The sequence below is a fragment of the Cebidichthys violaceus genome, unplaced genomic scaffold (assembly GCF_023349555.1).
Source record: "Cebidichthys violaceus isolate CVI_PGR_0920_01 unplaced genomic scaffold, fCebVio1.0.p SCAF_62, whole genome shotgun sequence".
Taxonomy (NCBI): domain Eukaryota; kingdom Metazoa; phylum Chordata; class Actinopteri; order Perciformes; family Stichaeidae; genus Cebidichthys; species Cebidichthys violaceus.
In genome coordinates, this window is record NW_027176839.1 from 728,857 (window position 1) to 751,740 (window position 22,884).

Genomic DNA, 22,884 nt, shown 5'->3' on the forward strand with positions numbered 1-22,884 from the left:
GAACAAGGTTATCCCCCTTTGGAAGTGTGTCAATTGGCGAGGGGTGAGGAATGGGGGGGTTGTTCTCCCTTTATCTGCGTCTAGGTCGCAGTGGATCAGGGTCAAGGGGAACGAGATGAGAGGGAGGAGGGGAGGAGTGTGGAGGAAGGAGGACCACACCTGGTGAAGGCACGCTTCAGGAGAGCGGTGGAGCGCACGCTCCGCGAACACGAGCCAGGAGAAGCCAAAGTGGAAGAGTTTTGGCAGCGCTGCACTGCCAGTTCTAGCCTTGACATGTGTCCTGTCTGACGTAAATACAGTAGGCCATAACCAAACTAATGTGTGTTTGCAGAATGCGGAGGGGAAGGGGGGGGGGGGGCTCGTTCTCCCCTGAACGCTTCATCTGCAGAGTAATGTTGTGAGATGAAGTCTTGAAACATCTTAGATTTGATTTTTTTTAAATGTGATACCAGATTCCAAACCAGGGAGGACAAAATAAGAGCATTTCACCCACTACAACACATTTTTTATGCCCATTGGATTTGGGTCTAGCATTGACTGACTGAATCCCATTGTGGAAGCCCAATCTCATTACTACATTTGATTTATTTGCTGAAACTTCTGAATGCGATGAGTGGTTAAAGATACAAAGGGAGGACTGTTAATCACATTTAACATCTGCAGTACTTTAATCTCTGTAAAAAAAAATAATTACAGAGGTAATACAGTATAAGCACAATGTTTTAATCTGGGATCATATTAAAACAACAGTTAATGCCAGTATATTATCCTTGTTACTGCCTATTTTACTTCATGTCAACAACTCTCCTTGGACACCTACAGAGGAACTATGTGAAATCTTTCTTCGCAGATTTTGCCACAGCTAAACCTGATGGACTTGATTAGTGTCTTTGATTGGGTAATCCCATTTCCCACTGTTTCAATGCCTGTCAAAATCTAAAAGGATATAGAGAAATCATGGGAAGAGGTGGAATGCCACATCTGTTCTATTAATGCCAAACACTTTTTAATCCAAGTCAACGTTGTACACAGATTGGATTTTTCCAAAGTCAACTTTCAGGAATTCTTTCCAGATATCTCACTCATGTGTGATTCATGTCGGTTTTTCATATAGTTAGCACTCTGACCCAAACTACCTTTCTGGATAGATTTATTTGATGCAATCTCAAACATACTTAATAGGCACTTAGAACCAAAACAAACCCTTAGAACAGTGATCGTCAATCGGCGGCAACTCAAGGCCTGCCAGAGCTTTCCATCAGGCCCTGAATAGTGATGAGTTTAGAAAATGTGAAGAGGAAAAAATGCATTTTTGTATTTAGGAAATCTAGCATTCTTTTTCTTTCCAAATTGAAACAACCCCCAAAACAATTGAGATGGAAATAATTTGGAATGAATTTCCACCGATCAGGACACTGCATAACAGCTTCAATAACAGTTCAAATTTATTCATGTTTTCTGCTAATCAGGACTGAAATTCTGCAACGTTTCTGTAATTACAGATTTAAACCATTACTTAATAAGTATCTGGTTATCATTGTGGATTCACATGTTTGTTTAGGTGTCTGTTCACACAAATATAGGCTAATGCAAATAACATTAATTTTGTAAGAAAGTGAAGATATTTAACAATGATCAAAGTCAAAATACATTATATTTTTATAATTTATCATGGACTAACTGCAGATAATTACTGCCTCTGGTTTGCAAAATGAACCAATGCTGTACATTACATTTGGAAAAAGGATAAATAGGGAGACTTTACTGCAACTTGGTATCCCTTTCCTTCTTACTTAAAGTGGTATACATACTCTTTACGGGTCTTGTTCGTATGCATTCATTTCTAAAGGGAGTTTGGGGGGGGGGGGGGGTCCTTTGTAATAACACAAGGTTACAAGGGTCATGTATTGTCATTGTACAACAGGGTTGCACAACGAAATGTTGTTTGTATTCCAAATTAAGAAAAACGCACACAAAAAATGAAAAAACTATATCATATGTTTTGGTGGAGTTTATCTGGATTTATGTCCGTCACTATACAAGATATTGAGATGCTTGTTTTGATGGCTATGCTTGTGCAAACTCATCCCATATGTGTTGGCATGCCTCTTTATTGATACCATAATGATAAAAAAAAATTTAAACAATTTTTTTATTTAATGCACATGGTCATATAGAACTATATGTACTAAAAAATGTATCTTCAGTTCAACTGATAGAGTACTTCAACATCACATATCAGCTACACATAACAGCAATGCATGTTTTCTAACTTGATAGGAGTCCTGCACAGGCACACTGTGGTGTATTTCCATCACGCAGTACAAATTATTCCTCAAAAAACTTCCCTGGCTAAATCAGCTCTCTGTGTTTTTGGACACAGATTTGATGTCAGAACTGTTCCATTAGTGAGACACAAGTGACGCAGAACATTTCCTTTACTGAACTAAGGCCATTCATTGAAATAACAAGCAATAGTATTAACACAGAACTTCTCAGAATGTATGCTAAGCAGAGATGAAGGAAAACAAAATATTATAGGAGAAACGTTATTAAAAGCAGCACATGACCATGTTTTGCTTCTTTGATACAATGCAGTGATGATGTAAACCCATACTGTACACAGTCATGTGAAGCCGGGATAAATCACACAAAAGACTTCAAATTATATTGTTGTGGAATCTTTAATGTAGTCACAATTTTGATCATGTCATTTTTAGAATAAAAGTATCCACAGAAGGAAATGGTGTTCAGTTTACCAAAATAAAGGTACTGTTCAAATGAAAATAAATCTTGTACTATTTCAGCACCAACGCAGCACTTACATCATGCACATGAGGGAGTGGCCCCTCTGTGGGAGGAGAAAACACTGCTTCAATCATGATGCAGTATTTGTAATAATTTATCAAACTTAGAAGCTAGTAGACTTTACAAAGGAAACAAAATGTGTCCACACCACCAAATACATCAGACAAACAAAAATACAGAGCATCAAATCAGAAATGATCATCACTTTCCTATAGCTCACGCATAACAAGCTGCAGTAGCACAGCGACTCTTTTTGTTCCACACTCATCGGCAATCCTAAACTCATTACTTTTGGTAATACTTTAATTCTAAAACATAGGAATATTCATTAATCTCATGTCGGCAACAGCCAGCCAGCTCAGTATTTCCCAGCACTATTTGACCTCTCAGCAGGTGCACTGCTGTTAAAGACGGTGAACCTTTGCCTTCTGCTGTCCAACGTCAATATCCACAGCAGGACTGCTGCAGCGCAGAGTGTCCTTTACAGTAGTTTGGTTTCCTGTGTACATTTACATTTACATGTTGGCTTTTACCACCTGGTTCCAAGTATGAACAATTTACCGCGTTTCTTTACGATCATTTGGTCAAGGGGCAATTCTAGAAACGTTCCTCTGTGGAGCATTCCAAGATGCTCCAACATCCAATAATTGATTATTAGCTGCTAAAGAACGTGGCCTTCCCAATGTTGTTGAGAAATCAAAACCCAGAAGCCAAATAATAAGTCAATATGGATGTTGGATGGAAATCTTTGTTGCGTTCAGCAGCTGAATCTCAAATCTCAATCCAAATGGTAAATGGACTGTACTTGTATTTCTCTTTTCTAGTCTTCTGACCACTCAAAGTGCTTTAAAACTACATGTCATCATTCACCCATTCATACACTAATGGCAGGAGCTACCGTGCAAGGCAAGGCAAGGCAAGTTTATTTGTATAGCACATTTCAACAACAAGGCAATTCAAAGTATTTCACATAAAACCATTAAAAGCATCAAAACATACGGCAAAAGAAAAGGAGATTTAAAAACAATAAAGAACATTCATTGTAACATTCAAAACAGTCATTAAAACACTAAAAAGCAGTGTAAGAAAATAAAATAGAGTAGTACAATGCAGAAATGCAGGAAATTATTTAATATCCTTGAATCTGGTTCAATTAAAGACAGCAGCAAACAGAAAAGTCTTCAATCGTGATTTAAAGGAGCTGAGGGTCTCAGCAGACCTGCAGCTTTCTGGGACTTTGTTCCAGATATGTGGAGCAGAAAAACTGAACGCTGCTTCTCCATGTTTAGTTCTGACTCTGGGAACAGAAAGTAGACCGGTCCCAGACGACCTAGGCTGATTTTATAATTGTCTTGATATGGCTGTTCAGGTTGAGGTCTGAATCCATAACTACACCTAGCTTTCGGGTTTGATTTGTGGTTTTTAACATCAGTGATTGAAGCTGAGCGCTGACTTTCAATCATTCGTCCTTGGTACCAAAAACAATTACTTCTGTTTTATCTTTGTTTAATTGAAGAAAATTCTGGCACATCAGTTGTTGATTTGTTCAATGCATTTACCCAGCCCTTGCATGAGATTATAGTCCCCTGGTGATATAGTTATGTAGATTTGTGTGTCGTCTGCTTAATTATGATAACACACTTTGTTGTTTTCCATAATCTGAGCTAATGGAAGCATGTAGATGTTGAACAGAAGAGGCCCCAGTATTGAACCTTGGGGAACACCACATGTTATTTTAGTCAGCGCTGATGTGTAATTAGATACAGACACAAAGTATTCTCCGTCCTTCAAGTAGGATTCAAACCACTTAAGTGTTGTGCCAGAGAGTCCCACCCAGATTTTTAGTCTTTCTAGTAGTATGTCATGGTGGACCATGTCGAATGCAGCACTGCAGCAAGGTTCCACCTGCCCATCACAACTAACTAACATTCACACAACATTCCCACACCGTAGGCACAGCTACGGGAGCAACTTGGGGTTAAGTGTCTTACCCAAGGTCACATGGACATGGACCAGTGGAGCCGGGGATCGAACCGCCGATCCTCTGATTGAAGGACGACCCTGCTCTACCACTGAGCCACAGTCATTAACATTAACTGTTAAGTCTGTTCATTTTCCATTCATTTGGTTTTTATTTGGGCTGGGCAAGTTAACATGTTAATATCGTGTTAACGCATTAATTAATTAATGCCGACAATTATTTTATCGGTGTTAACGAGCGGTGAACAGCTGTTTGTGTGGCATCTCTTCCGTCTCTTCCCGTTTCCTTCACCTACATTACCCTGGGTCCTAAGTCCCTCCCAGTACAGCTCTTATTACCCTCTATGTACCAACATACATTTATAACAAATACCACACATATTACACGCTAATCAGCGTTGCATATGTGTCTAACCAAAATACCAGAAAAAGCAAAAAATAAATGATTCATCTAAATTATTTTTTAGAGTTTCATTTGTTTGGAATATGTATAATTAGTATATCATTTAGTTATCGCTACTGAGAATTTAACAAACGTAAAAAAATAAAGAAAAAAACATGACTAAGATAGGTTTGTAGTTTTCAAGGTGTATATTTCAAATTGCATTTATTACACACATAAAAATAAAGTTGTGAACACTGGCTGAATATCTATTATCAGAATCATAACTGTATTTTAGCTGCTACTGTGTAAAGGGTATACTGCTGTTAAAAATATCCTTATTTGTTTAAAGTGTTTGCAAACCAAATGTTATTGCACTTTTGTTCATATAGCAGTACTTTTAAAATAAAAGTGCGCAATACACTACTTTTGAATTCATTATTGAATTTGAGATTAATCGCAAAAAAATCATGCGATTAATCGCAATTAAAAATTGTAATCGTTGCCCAGCACTAGTATTTATATTTTATTTATTTTGTTAACTGATCAATTGTTTCCCAACATGAAGGTCCAAAGCTTTTAGGTTTAGTTTTATTAATTCATTTATTGTTCTTAAAAATGTAAATATACTTTTTTGTAAAATATAAAATACTGAAATCAGCCTATAATGTATTCACCATTTAACATACATTTTAAATTGTAGAATTGAAATGCTCCCCAAGTTGACAGAATCGTTAGCCAGTCAGAATTAAAAACGTGGTGCCCCTCCTGAAGCATAAAAAACGATTCGCTGAAAGTCAAAACCCTTTCCCCAGGTCCCCTAGTTAGACAGACCCTTGTTTCTACCCGGGAACATTTCAGAGACGCACAGGATATACATAGAACATATGTTTGAAGGAATTAAGCAGGAATTTACTGGACAACATCGATCAAGTAAGGAGCTTTTATGTTTTTGATCGATAAACCGAATTCGGGGGCGTCGTGCAGAACAGGTTTAAACACTTTAACGCTCTTTTCATTTTAAACCTATATTTGATATGTTTACTGAGTATAAATATATATTTATATATTTCTTTTATAGTTTTTCTTCATTGCAAATATCTATTTTATGTATCATTGTTAATGTTGGCAGTACTTGCTTTTTATTTTTACTATGTTTAGTGTTGTGCACCAAAATACCAAAACAAATTCCTTGTATTCCTTGCTACCTAGAAAGTGATGTGAATCAGCTTGCTATGCTACTTGCACCTGAATAATTCCAAACAGTAGCAATGTCAATCACAGTGTTTGGGGGGTGGCTGGTATGTTTATAGCTCAACGTTAGTTATTGGTTGCTAGCCATTAGCCGGATAGCACTAGATGTATGAGTGTTACTGTGTTAATTCAAGGTGTGAAGGTGCCACTCAGAGAGATCAGCTAATGTGGGGGCTTTATTCCAGTCTGAGCTCCATCTGTCAGACGTCCTTGAACACACACACACACGCACGCACGCACGCACACACACACACACACACACACACACACACACACACATATTATATATTGATATGTGATGGCCTTTAAATATCATTTATAAATGTTTTGTAAGGCATAGATAGTCCTCACTTTAAATGAGGTCACACAAAATACTTAATTAATGACTAGTAACTACCTGAATTAATCATGAATTGCCGTATTAATACGCATTTATAAAGCATATATTAATATAGTGCCTAACCATTAGTGCATATCTAAATCGTTATATATATACATACATACATGCATGAATAATGTACATCTAAATAAGTTCTTAATCATTTACTAACTTTACTAAATGATGTTATTAATCATCTACAACTCCTTAATAATTGGTTTTTCATATATATAATTCTTCATTTACAAATGGGGAATCCATCATTTATAAAGTAAATAAAGTATAAATTAGTATACTTATGAGTGTTAATGTAGGAACAATGCTTTACAAATGATGAATTAAGTGTTTATTCATACTTAACTAATGCTTCATAGTGTGTAGTGATTATAAAGTGATACCAAAATTGCAAGATTTAACCAAATATTCTGAAGCTCTCTCCATTTTTCTCTCGGAGATGAGTTAGATGGCCCAGGTGACTTGTTTTGTGTCGGGTTCACAACCTCTTCTTCTCACCAATTTCGTAAAAGTTGCTGAAAATTCGCTGGACAATTGAATGGAAACACAGCAAATATGATACAGTAAAAATCTTTAAAAGTGGACCTTGAATTGAGATTATTTTGTCAAACCAATCCTGTGTCAAGAATGAACGTCCCAGCTCAACTATTAAAGTTCAACTGAATTCAAATTACATTTGTATCGTCTTCTACAGCAACATATCTGCTCTGCAAATCACTTGTCCTGTGTTCTCTTTCGAGAAAAAAATCAGCAACCAAAAAGGAGGAGTTTTATATTTTCTGGTTTCATTGTGGCGCCCCCTAGTATTGCATTAATTCAACAGGAAAAACTTCAGGTCATGTAATCGAATACCTTATTTCTATGCAGCTAATTAAATCACAGCACATTAAACAGCATGTAAACATCACTTCAAATATAACGTGGGTCTGGTTGGATGCTGATGTGGTCCTTACGTATTTAGGCTACAGCCATTTCTTTACTATGTCTCTTGTTCCCTATGGTGTATCCTCAGCACTCGGAGTCTGCAAGCTGCTGTCAATCAATCACAGCCACTGACACGTTCCTCCAGCTGGCTGAGATAAAAGGAGCATTTCTGATCTATGGAAATGTCGGGAAATGTGCTATTAAAGCTGCAAGCAGCGATGTAGCCCTCGCACCTTCCTGCATCTCGGGGGCACTGGCGGGACGACGGCAGACATGGGTGCGAATGTCTTCGACCATCAGACAACGTGTCCCGGAGTTTAACGTATTTTTCCCACGTGGACTGTGTGACGCTGGAAATTATGTAGTGTTATTCCACCAGTTCCTGTCTCCACTATGTTGCGCTAGATAACACGCGCAAACATGCATTATGTTGCTCTATATCAAGTATAGACCACATCATGTAAATCGGATGCCATTTGTCATATAACCCTGTTTTCCTGTTGCCAGTATGGTGGTGCTATGACTATGAGTGAAAATCCTCAGGCCATGACTATTATCAAGTATGGCAAGTTTGGGACAGATTTGAGCAAGTCCAGTGGAGTTACATTAGCTTGTTGTTTAATGGCGATTCACGTAAAATGGCCGCCATGCCACGGTTACGCCATTTTAATCAAACGTAGTAAAGCTTTGAGTAACTTTTAATTGCAAAGGTCTTTAGATTGTACTGACCAAATTTGAAATGGAGCTGACAAAGTCCCTGGGAGGAGTTTGTTAAAGTATAGCACCTAGAAATCAAGGGAATACTAACACAAAAATCAAAATGTCCAACTTCCGGTTAATTTTAGAGCATGGTCCCAAGTGACTTTTTTAAGTCTCCATGTGACACATGTGCCTACCAAATTTCATACATGTAGATCAAACGTAGCACTGGGGCGCTATCGAGGCAATTTAAAACGGTCAAGCCAAAAAGCCATATGAAATATTTATTTTCACGGCAATGGGCAATGGGCGCCACATAAAACGAAGGTTGTTCAATGGCAGTAGACCATTTCAGTAACTTTTCATCATTAATGTCTTTAGATCATTCTGACCAAATCTGAAGTTGATCGCATGAATTCTGTTGGAGGAGTTTGTTAAAGTACGCCTGAAAATGATGAAAATTTACAAAAAAGACAAAAATGGACTAACTACTGTATCGCTCCCTAGTGGTTGAATGGAATGAAAATGTTCGGGTACGTAACAGAATGTTATGTGCACAAATGCGACAAATTTCGCGATTATAGGTTAAATGGTTTTGAAGTTTGAAGTGAATGAGTATTGAAAAACAAAGCCACGCCCTATCAAGTTCATTGGTCCATATCTTCTAAATTAAATTAGATAATGAAAAGCTTTTGATTGCATTTTATGATATAGATCCATTACTGATATACAGCAAATTTAATAGCAATCAGACCCAGCGTGTAGGAGGAGTTTGCAATAATGTGTTTTTCACTAAATTCAAAATTGCGTAAAATTTTGGAAGACAGAGCTTAGGTGTCCAAGAGGCTTTTATGTAGACCTCATTGGTTGCATGTGTGTGTAAAATTTCAAGTTAATCGGCCCTACAGGATGAGGGGGCTAAATTCTAGGGGGCGCTAGCGAGCAATTTTCTCATAGCATGGGACCCATAAAATACAACATTTTCTTGCAGTCCTGATATGCATACCAACTTTGGTGAGTTTTCGGATATGATAAAATGAGAAAAATAATAATTCCTACAATTTCAATAGGGTCCTCGCGGCAGTGCTCTGGCCCTAATTAGCCTTCCTATGAGATCAGGTCACTGCTAGAATGCTAGCAGTCAGCTGGGATGAGCTAATTGTTCATAGTCAGTAATACTGATTACAGATTTTATTATTATTTGTCACATTGCTATTACCAACATCATTACTGCTTTTATTATAATTATTGATCTAATATATCCACTGCTGCTGTTAATAGTACTATTATTAGTAGTCGTAATTGTTCCATCATTATACTTACTATTATATATATATATATATATATATATATATATATATATATATATATATATATATATATATATATATATATATATATATATATATATATAATATATTATATGAATAATATCTGTCATATGCTTTGAATGTGTGTAACTCTGTAATGTTGTTCATTCTGTACACATGACATCTATTCCACTTCTGTCCATCCTGATAGAGGATCCTCCTCTGTTGCTCTTGTAGCGCACTGAAATACTGCATGTCATTTCACATTTCTTGCTGACTTAATATCAGTTTGTCTATGTAAACTCATTTGCTTTAAATATGTGTTTACGTTCATTCATATTTGTATTACTTCAGTTGTTAATAACATTACCTAACTGTATGCTTACTAACTGTAAAGGGAAGAAAGTTGTTGTACTGACCCTTTAGAAGAGAGCGCTGTCGCTTTAAGAGAGTTTTTAGAGAACGTGATGTATGCAGGCTGAAGGCAAAATGTGCTTGTGCTTAACCGTGGGATTTGTAAATAAAAGTTGCAGAAAGAAGATGGACGTGTTTTGGAGACAGATAAGAGTTTCATGAACTGTCCAGTTCATTTTAAGGGTGCAACATAATTTTTGGTGTTTCCGCCCGGTCTAAGTAAGTTTTCAGACGGAAAAAGGTGTGTTTTTGGGAACAACGAGTGTAGCCGAGCTAGCTTGTTACGTCGGCTAACAGCAGCTACCAGCTCACCGATGCAGCAGAAAAGACACGCGTGGAAGGAAAAGAAACAAAGCACTCTTGCTTTCTTCAAGCTGTAAGTAATTCAAAGACTGAGCAAAGATGGACAGTGAGTGGGAATCGCTACTGGCTGATGTTGAGAAGAAACTAACTTTATCAGTAACTGATCTCAGTGCCGTAAGTCAGGAGCTAGGACTTCAGCCCATTGAGGAGATAACATCTTCAAGTCGGTTACTGAGAAGGCTGATCCTGGGTTACCTGGAGAGTGAAGAAGTTTCTGGTTTGGAGGATACAGGATTTTCAGTGCTTTTAGCCACAAACGATTTTATTGTCAACTTGAGAAAAGAGACTGACGATGCTGGTGGACAGAATGTATCGGTACGTGTGGAGGAGATGAGTGGGCAGCCAGAGGCAGTTATGGGACGCCCCCTGTCGACGGTAGATGGTACTACACCGCAACCAGCTTTGTCACCACAGAGGCTAAGCAGTTTAACAGGCTCAGTAAGAGACTCAGAACAAACCAGAAACAACATGAATATGCATCCCATGTACAGGAAGGATTTCAGGATTATTGGTCAAATTGGTGAAGTGGGACAAAAAGACAAGCTGAATTTCACCAGCCTTGAAAGACAGATTGAACGTGGACTACAAAAAGGCTACGATGAAGGTGAGATTGTAGAAGCAGTAATCCAGTCTATTGCACCTGAAGTCAGATTAAAGATGTACTTGGGAGAGCAGACAAAAATTATCACTGAACTCTTTAAGACAAGTCCTTAGGACTCATTTCATAGAGAAAGATGCCACAGAACTTTATCATTCACTGACCCGTGCTGTCCAAGAGCCAAAAGAAACTCCTGTGCAGTTTCTAATCCGCACTATGGACTTCAGACAGAAAGTTCTATTTGCTTCAGAAAGAGCCAAGGTAGGGCTGAAGTATAACCCAGAACTCATACAGACCCAGTTCTTGCAAACATTGGTGACAGGGTTACAAGATGATGCTGTACGTACCGATATCAAGCCTTATCTGCAGGATCCATCTGTACAGGACGAAGTGTTACTCGAGAAAATGAGCGCCGCTTACAGTGTGGAACTGGAGAGGAGAAATAAACTCTTATCTGTCTCCAAACCAAAAGGAGTGAAAGTGGCCATGGTTCAAGAAGAGGAGAACAGTGAAGTTGATCAGGTTAGAGGTGTGAAGAACAATAAAAGCCACACAGCTAAGCCTAACCCTATACTTGAGAAGCTTGATGCTGGTAATAAAGTGATCTGTGAAGCTCTCCAGAACCTCACTACTCATGTGGCTAGTCTCAACCAAGCAAAGAGAAATAAAAAAGAAGACAAACCAGCTAAAACTAAGCAAAACAACTTTAGTAGTGCGACACGAAACCCAAGAAAGTGTTCTGAGTGTGAAAAATCTAACCCAGAGAGCCGATGTACTCACTGTTACAAGTGTGGCAGCAGTGAACATTGGGCTATTGGCTGTCGAAAGAGAAAAGATACTACCGCCAGCACATGCAAAATAGAAGTGGCCGATGTTAACATGAACAATGATGCTATGCTAAGTCAGGCCATATTGACAAGAAAACAAGAAAGAACAGCAAAGTTAGTAGGACGCAAAAGTCTTGTCCAGTGTAACCTTGGTGGAGTTCAGACTACAGTGTTATGGGATACAGGATCCCAAGTGTCTATTGTTGACATGGACTGGAAAAAGACACATTTGCCAGATGCTGAGATTCGACCAGTGCAAGAGCTCTTTGATGAGGGTATATTGGATCTCTCTGCTGCAAATGGGACAAAGATACCTTATGAGGGATGGATAGGAGTGAAGTTCAGCCTACCAGAAAATAAGGACAGTGAACTACTAGTGCCGCTATTAGTGACCACAAACCTGCTTGCAAAACCAATAATAGGGTTCAATGTGATTGAAGAGTTAGCACAGACCAACTTGTCTACTAACAGAACAGTAGAAAGCAAATTTGTGCACAGTCTTGGATCAGCCCTCGATGTCGGACACAAAAAGGCAAGAGCAGTATATTCAGTTCTGAAAAAGCAGAAAAGCATCTCAGAGAGTCAGATTGCAAGGCTGGGAAGACAGGATGTTATCATCCCAAAGCACAAGATGGTAAAGGTGGTCTGTGGGAAACTCAACAAGAACATATTAAGGGAGCAGTATGCAGTACTGGAACCAAATGAAGACACACCATGGCCTGCTGGACTGGATATAAAGCAACAGCTAGTACAGTTACCTAGTGAAGATAAAGCCACCATGTTGGTTGTGATTGAAAACAACACAGATGATGACAGACTACAAAACAGAACTGTACTTGGTTGGTTATATGCTGTAGATGCTGTAAAGGAAGTTAATGAAAATGCAGATTTGAGCGAAAATGAACAAGTGAGACCATGTCAGGAAACAACAGTCGGAAGTTGTAATGAAAGTAAACCAGAAAAGCAACTCTGGGATCCACCTGTCAATCTCTCTCACCTAACATCAGAGCAGCAACACAAAGTGAGACAGATGCTGAGGGAAGAGAGCGAAGTTTTCGCGAGGGATGATTGGGACACTGGATGTATTCCTGATCTGCAGATGAAAATACGTTTGAAGGATGACATCTCAGTGACAAAGACATACAATTCCATCCCACGTCACCTGTATGAGGAAGTGAAAAAACACATACAAGACCTCCTCAGCAGAGGATGGATCCAGAAGTCAACCTCTTCCTACTCATCACCGATCGTGATTGTGAGGAAAAAGGATTCGACTATCAGACTCTGTGTAGACTATCGACAGCTGAATGAAAAGACACATTCTGATCGACATCCCATCCCAAGAATCCAGGAAATCTTGGAGAATCTTGGAGGAAACTCATGGTTCACAGTGCTTGATCAAGGTAAAGCCTATCATCAGGGCTTCGTCAGTGAAGAGTGCCGTACATGCACTGCCTTCATCACGCCCTGGGGATTATATGAATGGCTCAGGATCCCCTTTGGACTGACAAATGCTCCTGCTGCTTTCCAGCGGTACATGGAAGGTTGCCTTGGAGACCTGAGAGATGAGGTATGCGTGCCTTACCTTGATGACGTCTTGGTGTTTAGTAAGAACTTTGACCTCCATGTAGAGAATGTGAGAAAGGTGCTGCAAAAGCAAAAGGGCTGTGGAATCAAACTCAGACCAAAGAAATGTGACTTCTTTAAAAAGGAAGTTTGCTACGTGGGACGTGTCATTTCAGAGGAGGGATATCGAATGAACCTGACAGAGGTAGAGGCTGTTCAAGCTTTGAAAAAAAGAAAACCGAAAACAGTCAGAGAGGTGAGATCCCTGGTTAGCTTCTTGGGCTACTACAGGTCATTCATTGCTGATTTTTCCAGGATTGCCAAGCCTCTTTATGAACTACTGTCGCACCCAAAGACTGAGAAGAAACCGATAAAGAAGGGTCGAGGCCGTCGTTCTCCCCAGCTGCCTCCATCTCAGCCAGTGGAGTGGACAGCACTACATCAGCAAGTGTTGGATAGACTGGTTGACACACTGTCAGATCCTCCAGTAATGGCATATCCTGATCTTGAGAAGCCATTTGTGCTACATGTTGATGCATCTGAGGAAGGTCTTGGAGCCGTTTTGTATCAGCGTCAAGAGGGGACATTGAGAGTGATAGGATACGGATCGAGAACACTCACTCCAACAGAGAAGAATTACAGACTCCATTCAGGGAAGCTGGAATTCTTAGCTCTCAAATGGGCTGTAACTGAACGATTCCGTGATTACCTCTTCCATGCCCCTCACTTCACGGTGTATAGCGATAATAACCCCCTGACGTATGTGATGAAAACAGCAAAACTAAATGCGGTGGGACATCGCTGGGTGTCTAGAGTTAGCAGATTTCCGCTTCACTCTGAAATACAGACCAGGAACTGTCAACCGTGATGCAGACTTCTTATCCCGTCAACCAGCAGAAATGGACCAGATGATAAAAGAATGCACAGAGCAGTGTAAACCAGACAACATCGCAGCAGTTGGAGAAGGACTGCGAGCTCAGAACAAAGGTGACACTGATTGGATTTCAGCCATCACATGTAATGTAGATGTGCTACCTGAACTGACCACTACATGCGAAACTACTGTAAAACCAATACCAGTCGAAGAGATTCAGGCAAGTCAAAGAGAGGATGAAGTGATAAGCAGAGTCATCACTCTAAAACAACAGAACGAACGCCTGAGATACAGAGATAAAATCAGAGAGTCAATGACAGTGAAATGCCTCTTGAGAGAGTGGCCTCGTCTTCACTTGGATAAGGATGGAATCCTGCGACGAAAGACAAACTCCAGAATCCAGCTTGTGGTTCCTGAAGAGCTCAAGTCACTGATCTATCAGCAACTACATGAGGAGATAGGACATTTAGGAGCTGACAGGATGATATCTTTAGCCAGAGAGAGATTCTTTTGGCCAAAAATGAGAGAGGAAATTGAACATTATGTGACAAAAGTGTGCCGGTGCTTGAAACAGAAAAAGCCTAACAGAAAAACAAGAACACCGCTGCAAAGCATAACGACATCAGCACCTTTTGAAATGATTTCCATTGATTATCTGCACCTGGAGAGAAGCAAAGGTGGTGTGGAATACATTCTGGTGATAGTTGACCACTTTACAAAGTTTGCACAGGCTTATGCAACACCAAATAAGTCAGGCAAGACAGCTGCACGCAAGATCTTTGATGACTTCATTTTGAGATTTGGCTTCCCAGCCAAAATTCACCATGACCAGGGAAGGGAATTTGAAAATGAGTTGTTCAAGAAACTGCAAAGCTACAGTGGGATACGACATTCAAGGACAACTCCGTATCATCCTCAGTCCAACCCAGCTGAGCGATTTAACAGAACTTTGTTGAGTATGCTCCGGACACCGGAAGAGACACAAAAACCTAACTGGAAAGACAATTTGAACAAAGTAGTTCATGCATATAACTCCACTGCCCATGAATCAACAGGATTTCCCCCTTTTTTCCTGCTGTTTGGTAGAGAGCCTACTTTACCCATTGATCTGATGTTTCCCAGAGAACAAGCAAGTCCACAGTCTCATGCGGGATATGCTGAGAAATGGCGAGGGTCAATGCAGGGAGCCTATAACATTGCACAGGAAAACATGAGAAAAGCTGGTGAAAGAGGACAAAAACAATACAAACAGAGAGCATGGAGTTCTGTACTTGAACCTGGAGATCATGTACTGATCAGAAACCTGTCCGAGAGAGGAGGACCAGGAAAGATACGTGCTTACTGGGAAAACAAAGTACATGTGGTCAAAGACAGAAGAGGAGTAAACAGTCCTGTGTATGTTGTGAAACCTCTGGATGGAGAAGGTAGAGATCCTTCACAGAAATCTTCTGTTACCTTGTCCTTACCTTGTTGATGAACAGAGCATCAAACACCAGAAAGAAAGAAATAAGGACCATAAGAAAGAGAAGGATAACAATCCAAAAACGAGAGTAAAGACTCAGACTTACCATCGAGACTCTGAGAGTTCAAGCGACAAAGAATATGCTTTGTGGGTGCCTGGACATAGTCAAAAGACTCACCTTAACCCTCAAGCTCCAGTCTTCAAGCCCACAACAAAACGACTTTCCAGAGTAGAAACTCAGGCCACAGGATGAGGACACTATTCAGGACAGAGGTCAAACGGGGGAGACAATACTTCAGGAGCAGGAGATGAGTCAGAGTCAACACTCATATTCTGAGGAAGAACCAGAACACCAAGTGCATGAATAGGATGCAGTGTCTTCAGAGGGCGACCATGAACCTGAGAGAGCCAGACGTTCTACAAGGACACGCCAACCAAGATGTATCCTTACGTATAATGAATTAGGGAAACCTAGTGTTACACACTTGAGAAAGTAGAGAATTGAACATAAAGTGTTTGAGTTCATAGTCAGGAACACAGCTAATGTGAATTTGAGTATTATTTGTTTGAATGATATTTGCCAAGTAATACAGTTGCAGTAATTCATTAGTCATTCAGAAATTAATTTCTTGAAATTGAAAGAAAAAGCACAAGTTTATTTGCAGAAAAAGTGGTGTTACAATGTAACAAGGTGACATAAAAGGTATTCTGTGAGTAATTGTACTACACGTTAAAGCATGTATAATGTTAATGTACATTAAGTAGTAGTTGGAATGGTAGATATTGCCATATGTGACTTAATGGACTTGGGAGGCCTACCAATGTACCGAAAGATTAAGACAATACAACCAGACAGGAAAATAAATAGTTGCCTATCCATCCTGTGGTCATGCTGTGGTAGTCATCAGATGTGTAGCTATTGACATTCGTATGATAATGTAACTGTATACTAGTCAGTACTCATTTCATGATGTTCAAATGTGTTATCTTGATGTTAAACTAATGGTGATACCACCCAAAGAAAAATGTTTCCAATATTTGATTATTTTAGTGGGGGAGGGTGTAGCGCACTGAAATACTGCATGTCATTTCATATTTCTTGCTGATTTAATATCAGTTTGTCTATGTAAACTCATTTGCTTTAAATATGTGTTTAAGTTCATTCATATTTGTATTACTTCAGTTGTTAGTAAGCATACAGTTAGGTAATGTTATTAACTGTAAAGGGAAGAAAGTTGTTGTACTGACCCTTTAGAAGAGAGCGCTGTCGCTTTAAGAGAGTTTTTAGAGAACGTGATGTATGCAGGCTGAAGGCAAAATGTGCTTGTGCTTAACCATGGGATTTGTAAATAAAAGTTGCAAAACGAAGATGGACGTGTTTTTGGACAGTTCATTTTAAGGGTGCAACACTAAGGTTTCTTCCTCTTTTCTCCCCGTTAAAGTTTTTTTTCGGGAGAGTTCTTCCTGTTCTGATGTGAGGGTCCTGGGACAGAGAATGTCGTATGTGTACAGATTGTAAAGCGCTCTGTGGAGAATTAGTGATTTGGACTAAACAAAATAAATTGAATTGAATTAAATACCATCAGGGACGTGCGGTCAGGGGGTCAGGTCAGGTCTACTGATATTTTCTACTGATCTGTGCTATGAATGTAATTTCTCTATGATTCCAATCATTTCAAGAATTTTTATAATCAAAATCGCTGAATTAGCGCATGTCCTGTTCAAACAGAGGAGACACGTGAGGTGAGGCAGCGACGAGCTGTGCCTCACCTCAGATTGCTCACAAACTGGGTTGAGAGCGTGCTTTTTGCTGTCTCATTGTTTGTCACCACTGTAATATTTGTAGACACTTTTATTATATGTCCTTTCTTTACATAGAATAGGTACTGTATTTCACATATGTGTAGAACCTATTTAGTGTTGCTGATCTGACAGAAACCGCAGTGAAAAAGCACACAGGGGAGATAAACACTATACTCTGTCTCAAAGAAGAGGGCGTGCGAGAGCCCACTGGTCGGGTTTATGCTTGTTCTGTCGTTGCTCTTCTTCTACACTTCTCTTCTTCTTCTTATATTTTGCTTTGACCACAAAAATGTAAGATTCTATATCCAAGCTTAAAAATGTCTCAAAAAACAGGGAAATATGACCAAATCAACAGCAATTCAACGTCGGACAGGTAAAGTAACCTTTTATGCGTTTGTTGTTCTCTTTATACATCCGTGGTTGTTACACAGATTATCGCGGAATCTCCCGATTTTCGCGGGTGGCCCGCGAGCGCTCCGCTTTTGAAACGCTCCCGGTGGGGCAGGTCGCGGCGCACACACTCCCGGTGGAATCAAATATGTACCTTACCTATGTGTGTGTAAAGAATGCTGATATGAAATATGAAAAACAACCAGTAGAATGTGCAGGCTGCCAATTGAATGGTGATTTAAGCTACTCTATTGGGTTCATATATTTGTAAATCTGACTTATGTAGTGTCAGTGCCTCACCAACCACGAACCTCACCGCACGTCACTGAATACCATAATGCCTTTTTGTCCAACATGTAACGTGCGTGTGGAGTCTTTGGTGTTGTTTAAAGGCACCTTTGATGGAAATTAACTGATTAACGGAAATGCTGTGACAATTAAGTTACTTCTGCTGATTCTAAAATAATATTTTCAATATGTGACATTCAATGAGCAGTTGATTACATTGTTCAAGACTGGCTATGATGATGATAAAGCTACTGTAGATATACTTTACCTTCACTGAAAGTTCCAAATATTCCAGAACATCTGAGTTAATAGGCTCATGGTGAAGGGAAGGGTAAACCATGCAACAAAATTCAATAGATCTTATATACGCTGGCACACTGTAAATCTTAAAGGACGATGCTGGTTTATTTAAGTTGTGTTATGTTGGGTTATGGGTCTTATCTATGGATATTATTTATATGGGTTATGATAAGAACTTGGCTAAAACAGGTGTGATGGGTAAACTGTGATGTAAACCTATAAACAAAGATATTTTGAATTGGAAACAAAATTAGGTTGACTGACTTCTAGTGGTTGGTTTGGAACCTTATACACATCAGCTTATTGAATCCCCACATTTCACTAAATGATGATCATCCATTTGGCAAAGGCGATGAAATGTGGGCCAACTATTCATGAGCATCGATAGTCTCGCTAGGATTCGTTTTGTGAGCACAATGAATTAATGATGAATGTGTCAATCACATTCCCCCCCATCCTGCTTCCTGCCCCCAGCTCTCACGAGCCAATGGTAGCCTGGCATACTGACACCAAGTTCAATTGTCTTCGAGAAAAAACAAAACTAATGCAATGTGAGGGTAAGGAAATACTGCAGCATGTCTGAATGAGCGAAATTATATCAATTATCTGAATTGAAAAAGAGGAGACTATTGAAGGGTTGAAAACAGAGGGATTTGTTGTTAAGATACATTGATCCCGGGAGTGTTAGCAAGGATGACGGCACACCCTTAAGCTTGATATAGCCGCTAGCCCCGCACAACTTAGCACTGCTAACATTACTGCTGTTGCTCCAAAGGAGAAGAGGCAGCAGGTCATTTGTATATGGATCAGTAAAATGCCTGCATACTATAATATTCTTGATACTGTGAGCACACTAGCGTTGCTATTTGCGTTGTGTATGGAATGTTGCCATTTGTGTGCTGCTGTCAGTTGAAAATAGAGCGGCAGAAGTGCATGCAATGGTCCTGGGTCCAAGTGTGAGTTTGAGGTCCAGCTCTGGTCTTATCACTGTGTGGGACATCCATGTGTTTTATCAAAGAGAAAGAGGATGTTTGGCTTTAGGTACAGATAACACAATCGCGTTGGTTGGCATTTGTGAAGGGCAGCGTCTGATGCTTTGTGCCAAGGTGAGACCAGAAACACCAACACATCAGGCAAATAAACAACCTTCACACTGATACTCATTGCAGGTCCTGCCCTTTTGTATAATCATGTACGAAATCCATCCTCTAAGCCCCCACCCGCACGCCGCGCCCTTCAGTGGTGTTGTTGTGCCCAGGGGGATCCGTAGCCTTGACTAGCTCTGATCTGATTCGAGGCTCGTTAGGGGGGTGGAAGGGTTAGGACAGCCTGTCAAAATCCCCTCTGTCAGCCTTGAGGAGATGAAGTGATGCCTCCTGGACCTTTGGCCTGCTCCGCACTCATGATGCAATCAGCAGCCGGCTGACAACCATCACTCACTGACAAGATAATCTGTCTGTACCAGTATGTAAGGGTGTGCAGGGAGGGTGACTGGGTGTTTAGGCTTAATGTATAATGTATATGATGTAGAATTTTAGCAATGAACAGGGTGGATATTGACATTATATTAAAAGAACTTTCCAACATTTTAGGAAATATGCATCTTTGCTGTCTGCCTGACATAAAAAAAACCCAACAACAACATGGAGGTGGCTGAGGAGAAATGGCAGTGGCTAGCTGGGCAACAGTGCTAAAAATGGCAACAGTGCTGACAGTGTTAACCTGGGGAGCGGACCCTCCAGTTCTTCTATGACAAACAGTGTTTCGCTTCTATGACAAACAGTTGCGTTATCACCTGTAACTATCATACGAGTAGTCAGGTCAGGCTGATTTCCAGCATTTGTAGCTATACCTACAAAAAATAATCCGCCTTAGTTTGTACAACCAAAATATTTTGTATGTTTTTACACTTAATCATTAACAAGGAAAGCATGAAGACCGCAAAAGCCCACACAGGGTGGTCTGGAGGTGAGGTGGATGGGTCAAACAACCTGCGATCTTTCAGCCAGGAGACCGCTGTTTGTTCCCTGTGTGAAACAAGGAGTCAACAGTGTCACGTAACTTTCATACTTTTTCCCCAGAGTAGTTTGTTGCCTAAACCTTTCCTGTGAAGACGGAAATTTATTTTGAAAAGACTATACGTGTAACCAGCAGAGATTGACAGATTTTGTAGGAAAACACATGAAAAAATTAGTGAGTGAATTTTTGTAAGAAATTGTACGAACTGTTGTATGAGGAAACGTTGTCCGGGTAGTGCGCAGTGCAGAGCGGCGGTGATTAGCTAGCTGGAGGGACTTGAACACAAAGGGAGGGAGGGGGGTTACAATTTCAAAGAGAGGGACTCGACCCGGCTATTACAAAACACACAGAGGGAGAGGGACTTCATTCTCTGCTCAGGAACACATTATATCTTTAAATAGCAAAGAGTTGTTTGCTGCTACATTAATGCTATGAATGTTGTATAGAACATTTAATAACAGTCTTTTTAACTTCATTTAATACATTAAAAAGTCTGTTTTGTGATTAATTATAAAGTCCTAATATCCTCAGAAACAAAACCTTTATAACTAAACAGCTGGCATAGAGCTTCAAAGTAATTCAAAATAATATTTCAGACGTGTATCTCAGTTCATCTATCTATATTCTATATTAAGAAATGGTGCTGTGAAAGTCTGACCTTTACAGACACGAACCCATTGCACAGAACTGTGAGTTAAAGGAATAGTTTGTCATTGTGGGAAATATGCTTATTCACTTTCCTCCTGAGAGTTAGATAAGGAGGTCGACGCCACCCTTATATATTTTCACTAAATATAAAGCTACAGGGTTAAGCATTGAAGGCTTTTACACGCCCAGGGCGTTTTTTGTGCGATGAATCGTCATTCTTATTTTTTGGGGAGTTTTCGAAGCACAAATAAAAGGTATCAAAGGTATTCAATACGTACACCAAAGTGAACAGCAGCAGGAAGGCTCCATAGTCCAAACCAAGACAGCAAACTTTATTACTCCTTCTAACCTTGACAAAGGCAGCGCAGACCAGATCCACACCTCACATTCAGTAAAAGGAAACAGTTGCTCAGGCTGTACAACAGTTTAGCTCAGACAAACTGCCAGAAGCTGCTCTGTTTCAACAGGAATCTGCTAGTTAGTCCTCTACCTGCACCAATCTATTGTATCTTTTATTCAATCTTTAATTGAAAAAAGTGCTGCAAATGTCAAAAGTTCACTTTTGATGCGTAATATTCGCAGCAGAGTATTTCACATTTTTGTGATGTTTATCACTCCCCCAGTTTGTAAAGGCCTTGAAGCTCACTAATTGAATTAACACATTAGATCTCGTTTCATACGACCACAGTGTATAAATGACATGCTGTGGTTTTACTGAGGGTAAAGGACAGGCACAGTTACTTCTTGGACACTGAAAGTCACTGCGTCCGAATATGAAAGCATCATGCAAGTCTCATCCAACTCTGGGCAACAACACAAATAAGCGTCTTTACCCAAATGGCAAACTATTTCTTTAATAGGGCCCCCAACATGTGGTTAATCCCACCATGCTTCCAACAACTCCAAAGCCATTTCATTTATTCATGTCTTGTATGTTGCAAGACTCACCAATCCATCCAGAATGCATGTGTGCAGTCACTGTGTTATTGGTCAAGAGATGTCTATTGATGTTATCATTAGAGTCACTTTGAATAAATAATCTAATCTGAAAGCAAAGATGGTGATATTAAATGAATCCTGTTTATCTATTAAGTGTCTTTAAAGGTAGCTTTAATCCTAGCCTTGATCCTGGACTGTGAATGAAAACCATCTGATGCACTGCCTGTTTACTTTTGTTACCATTTCTAGGTGTTATGTTCATGCGAGTGATAATATCTTTCACCAGTTCTGTTGCATTCAGTGAAACAGTGGAGCTCTACGGCACAGAGGAGGAAGATGTATCAGACTTTGAAAAACACATTCACTGTTAGTTTTGGTCTTTTAATGGGATTTGTTGACTATATATATATGCAGCATAGAATGCATTTTAATAATGTGAATATTTCTTTAGTGACAAGATGGCCCATGAAATAGTAATTTCAAAAGGATAAAAATCTAGTAAATTTAGATCAAATTCAGATATGTTATGGTTAAATATAAAGTATTTTCATATCAGGAAATACTAGATTTAATGAAAACAGCTAAAGTTTTCTTTTGCGAGCTATATGCGTATTCCTTTTTCTGTATTAAATGTGTAATATG